Genomic DNA, 6,143 nt, shown 5'->3' with positions numbered 1-6,143 from the left:
AAGGGGTAATCCCCACTCCCCCCATTTCCCACTTCCCAGAGCATTACTGTGAATGCACAGAAATACAAAGGGCACAGGGTTAAAAATCTATCTGCCAGCTCTTACTCTTAAGGGACATCTACCAGATCACAGCCTGAATTACACCACCAAACAAAAATAAATTCCTACAGCATGCATCGACTGTGAAACCCAATGCAGGAAACTAGCCACAACTAAGGAACCTGTACAGAGCCTTAACCCTCTGAAAGCACTCAGAAATGAAGCCAATTAACTATACACAATATGCACCACAGTCAAACCCTCAAGGGAAAAAATAATAGAAAAACAAAAAGCCCCATCCAAATGACAGCAACTTCAAAAGATAAAGAAATGTCAGCCCCCTAAGATGAAAAGAAATCAGTACAAGAACTCTAGCAATTCAAAAAGTCAAAATGTTTCCTTACCTCCAAAAGATCACATTAGCTCCCAGCACTGGATCCTAACCAGACTGAAATGTCCAAAAGGGCAGATATTGACTTTAGAATCTGGATGACAAGGAAGCTCAATAAGATTCAACAGAAAGTTAAAACCAAATTCAAAAAAGTAAGTAAAATGATTCAAGGGTTAAAACATAACATGGCCATTTTAAGGAAGAACAAAACTGAATTTCTGGAATTAAAAATTCACCACAGAAATTTCAAAATACAGTTGTAAGCCTTAACAACTGACTAGACCAAGCTGAGGAAAAAATTACAGAGCTCAAAGACTGATGCTTCAGATCAACTGGGTCAGCCAAAATAAAGAAAAAATATTTTTTTTTTTTTTTTTGAGACGGAGTCTCTCTCTGTCGCCCAGGCTGGAGTGCAGTGGCATGATCTGGGCTCACTGCAAGCTCTGCCTCCCAGGTTCACACCATTCTCCTGCCTCAGCCTCCCGACTAGCTGGGACTACAGGCGCCCGCCACCGCACCCGGCTAATTTCTTGTATTTTTAGTAGAGACGGGGTTTCACCGTGGTCTCCATCTCCTGACCTTGTGATCCGCCCACCTCGGCCTCCCAAAGTGCTGGGATTACAGGAATGAGCCACCTCGCCTGGCAGAAAAAATAATTTTTTACATGAACAAAAGCTCTGAGAAATACGTCATTATGTAAAGAAACTAAAGCTACAACTCGTTGGTATTGCTGAGAGAGGAGACAGAATAAACAACCTGGAAAACATATTTGAGGATGTAGTCCATAAAACTTTCCCAAATCTTGCTAGAGAGGTAAGCATGCGGCCGGGCACGGTAGCTCAAGCCTGTAATCCCAGCACTTTGGGAGGCCGAGACGGGCGGATCACGAGGTCAGGAGATCGAGACCATCCTGGCTAACCCGGTGAAACCCCGTCTCTACTAAAAAATACAAAAAACTAGCCGGGCGAGGTGGTGGGCGCCTGTAGTCCCAGCTACTCGGGAGGCTGAGGCAGGAGAATGGCGTAAACCCGGGTGGCGGAGCTTGCAGTGAGCTGAGATCCGGCCACTGCACTCCAACCTGGGTGACAGAGCAAGACTCCATCTCAAAAAAAAAAAAAAAAAAAAAAAGAGAGGTAAGCATGCAAATTCAAGAAATTCAGAGAACCCCTGTGAGGTTAATTACTATACAAAATGACCATCCTCAAGACATATAGTCATCAACACTCCAAAGTCGACACAAAAGAAAAAATCTTAGTAGCTAGAGGAAAGCGTCAAATCAATTACAAAGAGCAGTCAGGCTAACAGCAGACTTCTCAGCAGAAACCTCACAAACAGGAAGAGATCAGGGCCTATTTTTAGCATCCTTAAAGAAAAGAAATTCCAACCAAGAATTTCATATCCTGCCAAGTTAAGCTTCTTAAGCAAAGGAGAAATCAGATCTTTTCCAGACAAGCAAACAGTGAAAGAATCCATTACTACTAGACTAGTCATACAAGAAATTCTTCGAGGGAGTTCTAAACATTAAAACAGAATTATACCTGCTACCATGAAAGCACACATAAGTACATAGCCCAAAGTCTGTAAAAGCAGCTACACAAGACTATAAAGCAACCCGCTAACAACATCACAACAGGATCAAAACCTCATATATCAATATTCACCTTGAATGTAAACACTCTAAACACTCCATTTAAAAAGCACAGAGTGGGCTGGGTGCAGTGGCTCACTCCTGTAATCCCAGCACTTTGGGAGGCCGAGGTGGGTGGATCATTAGTTCAGGAGTTCAAGACCAGTCTGGCCAAGATAGTGAAACCCCATCTCTACTAAAAATACAAAAAATTAGCCAGGTGTAGTGGCAGGCACCTGTAATCCCAGCTACTTGGGAGGCTGAGGCAGGAGAATCACTTGAACTCAGAGGGCAGAGGTTGCAGTGAGCCGAGATTGCGCCACTGCACTCCAGCCTGGGCGACAGAGTGAGACACCATCTCAAAAAAAAAAAAAAAAAAAAAAAAAAAGCACAGAGTGGCAAGGTGGATAACAAAATAATACCCAACCGTCTGCTAACTTCAAGAGAACCACCTCACATGTAACAACACTATAGGCTCAAAGTAAAGGAATGGAGAAAGAGCTATCACACAAATGGAATACAAAAAGAAGCAGGAGTTGCTATTCTTATATTACATAAAACAGACTTTAAACCAGCAACGGTAAAAAAAGGTCAAAGAAAGGCATTACATAACAATAAAAGTTCAATTAAATGAGAAGACTTAACTATTTTAAATATACATGACCCCATCACTGAAGCACCAGATTCACGAAACAAGTATTTCTAGACCTATAAAAAGAAACAGCCACACAATAACAGTGGGGGACTTCAACAACTCATTGATGCCATCAGACAGATCATCGAGGCAGAAAATTAACAAAGATTTCTAGACTCAAATTCAAAACTTGACCAACTGGACCCACAGATATCTACAGAATACTCCAACAAACAACCACAGAATATACATTCTTCTTATCTGTACATGTAACGTATTCTAAGATTGACCAGATGCTCAGCCATAAAGCAAGTATCAGTAAATTCAAAAAAACTGAAATCATACAAAGAATACTCTTGGACCGCAGTGGAATAAAAATAGAAATCAATATCAAGATCTCAAAACTACTCAATTATATGAAATAAAACAATTTGTTCCTGAATGATGTTTAGGTAAACAACAAAATTAAAGCAGAAATCAAAAAATTCTTTTAAATAAAAATGGAAACAGAGACACAACATACCAAATCTCTGGGATAGAGCAAAAACAGTGTTAATGTGTCCAGAGCTGGTTCCTTCCAGTGGATTCTTGGACTTGCTAACTTCAAGAATGAAGCTGCAGACCTTCGCAATGAGCGTTACAGCTCTTGAAGATGGCACAGACCCAAAGAGTGAGCAGCAGCAAGATTTATTGTGAAGAGCAAAAGAATAAAGCTTCCACAGTGGAAGGAGACCAGAGCAGGTTGCTGCTGCAGCTGGGATGGCCAGCTTTTATTCCCTTATTTGTCCCTGCCCACATCCTGCTGATTGGTCCATTTTACAGAGTGCTGATTGGTCCATTTTACAGAGTGCTTATTGGTGCATTTACAATCCTTTAGCTGGACACAGAGCGCTGACTGGTGCGTTTTTACAGAGTGCTGATGGGTGCATTTACATTCCTTTAGCTAGACACAGAGTGCTGATTGGTGCATTTTTACAGAGTGCTGATTGGTGCATTTACAATCCTTTAGCTAGACAGAAAAGTTCTCCAAGTCCCCACTCGACCCAGGAAGTCCAGCTGGCTTCACCTCTCATTAAGAGGAGTTAATAGTGCTAAATGCCTACATCAAGAAAGAAAGACCTCAAATTAACTATCTAACATCACACTTAGAAGAACTAGAAAAAAAAGAATAAAGTAACCCCAAAGCTAACAGAAGAAAAGAAAGAACTAAAATCAGAGCAGAACTGCATAAAATTGAGACCCAAATATCCACAAAAAGGACCAACAAAGCTAAAAGTTAGTTCTGTGAAAGGATAAGCAATAGCAACAGCCTGCTAGCTAGATTAACAAAGGAAAAAAACAGAACCAAGTAAGCACAATCAGAAACAGCAAGGGTGACATCACAACCAATCCCACAGAAATACAGAAGATCCTCAGAGACTATTATGAACACTTCTATGCATACAAACTAGAAAATGTAGAAGAAATGCATAAATTCCTAGAAACACGCAATCTCCCCAGATTGAATCAGGAAAAAATTGAAACCCTGAAGAGACCAATATCAAGTTCCTAAATTGAATCAGTAATAAAAATCCAACCAACCAAAACATCTTGGACGAGATGGATTCACAGTCGAATTCTACCAGACATACAAAGAAGAGCTGGCACCAATGCTAGTAAAACTATTCAAAAACATCGAGGAAGAGGGACTCCTCCCTAACTCATCCTAGGAAGCCAGCATCATCCTGATGCAAAATATGGCAAACACATGATGAAAAAAGAAAACTACAGGCCAGTATCCCTGATGAACATAAATGCAAAAATCCTCAACAAAATACTAGCAAACCAAATCCAGCAGCAAATCAAAAAGTTAATTCATCATGATCAAGTAGGTTTTATTCTTGCAATGTAAGAATGGTTCAACATATGCAAATCAATAAACGTGATTCACTACATAAACACAATTAGAAGCAAAAACCATATGATCATCTCAATAAATGCAGAAAATGCTTTTCATAAAATCTAACATCTCTTTATGATAAAAACCCTCAAAAAACCTGGCATCAAAAGAACATACCTTAAAAGACGAAAAGCTATGACAAATTCACAGGCAACATCATACTGAGAGGTGACGATGTGCTAGCAGCCCTCACTCTCAGAGCCTCCTCTCCTCCCTCTAGGTCCACTCTGACGGTGCTTGAGGAGCCCTTCAGCCCACCACAGCACTGTGGGAGCTTCTCTCTGGGCTGGTTGAGGCCAGAGCCGCCTCCCTCTGCTTGCGGGGAGGTGTGGAGGGAGAGGCACAGGCAGGAACTGGGGCTGAGCTGCAGTGCTGATGGGCCAGTGCGAGTTCCGGTAGGCGCGGGCGCGGGCTCTGCGGGCCCACACACAGAGCACACAAAGCGTCCCCGCGGGGGCCCCCGGCCCAGGGCAGTGAGGGGCTTAGCACCTGGGCCAGCAGCTCCGGACCTGCAGCCCGCCAAGTCTGAGCTCCCTGCTGCATGGGCTCCCCCCGCAGCCGGAGCCTCCCTGATGGGTGCTGTCCCCTCCTCCATGGCGCCTGGTCCCATCTACAGCCCAAGGGCTGAGGAGTGCAAGTGCAGCTCGGGACTGGTGGGCAGCTCCGCCTGCACAGGGATGCAGGATCCACTGGGTGAAGCCAGCTGGTCTCCTGAGCCAGATGGGGACTTGGAGAACTTTTATGTCTAGCTAGAGGATCGTAAATACACCAATCAGCACTCTGTGTCTAGCTCAGGGTTTCTAAATACACCAATCAGTATTCTGTGTCTAGCTCAAGGTTTGTAAACACACCAATCAGCACTCTGTGTCTAGGTCAACACACTGTCAAAACAGACCAATCAGCTCTCTGTAAAATAGACCAAGCAGCTCTCTGTAAAATATCCAATCAGCAGGATGTGGGTGGGGTCAGATAAGGGAATAAAAGCCGGAGCCAGCAGTGGCAACCTGCTGGGGTCACCTTCCACACTGTGAAAGCTTTGTTCTTTTGCTCTTCGCAATATATCCTGCTGCTGCCCACTCTTTGAGTCCACGCTGCCTTTATGAGCTGTAACCCTCACCACGAAGGTCTGCAGCTTGACTCCTGAAGCCAACGAGACCATGAACCCATTGGGAAGAACGAACAACTCCAGACGTGCTGCCTTTAAGAGCTGTAACACTCACCACAAAGGTCTGCAGCTTCACTCCCAACAGCAAGACCACGAACCTACCAGAAGGAAGAAGCTCCAGACACATCTCAATGTCTGAAGGAACAAACTCTGGACACACCATCTTTAAGAACTGTAACACTCACCGCGAGGGTCTGTGGCTTCATTCTTAAAGTCAGTGAGACCAAGAACCCACCAAGTCCGGACACAACACTGCATTGGAAAAAGCCAGAAACATTTCCCTTAAGAACAGAACAAGATGGGGATGCCCACTCTCATTACAGACACAGAGACCAATGGAACAGACTA

This window comes from Rhinopithecus bieti, unplaced genomic scaffold (assembly GCF_001698545.2).
Source record: "Rhinopithecus bieti isolate Rb0 unplaced genomic scaffold, ASM169854v2 scaffold_5948, whole genome shotgun sequence".
NCBI lineage: Eukaryota > Metazoa > Chordata > Mammalia > Primates > Cercopithecidae > Rhinopithecus > Rhinopithecus bieti.
This window is presented reverse-complemented; position numbering follows the sequence as displayed.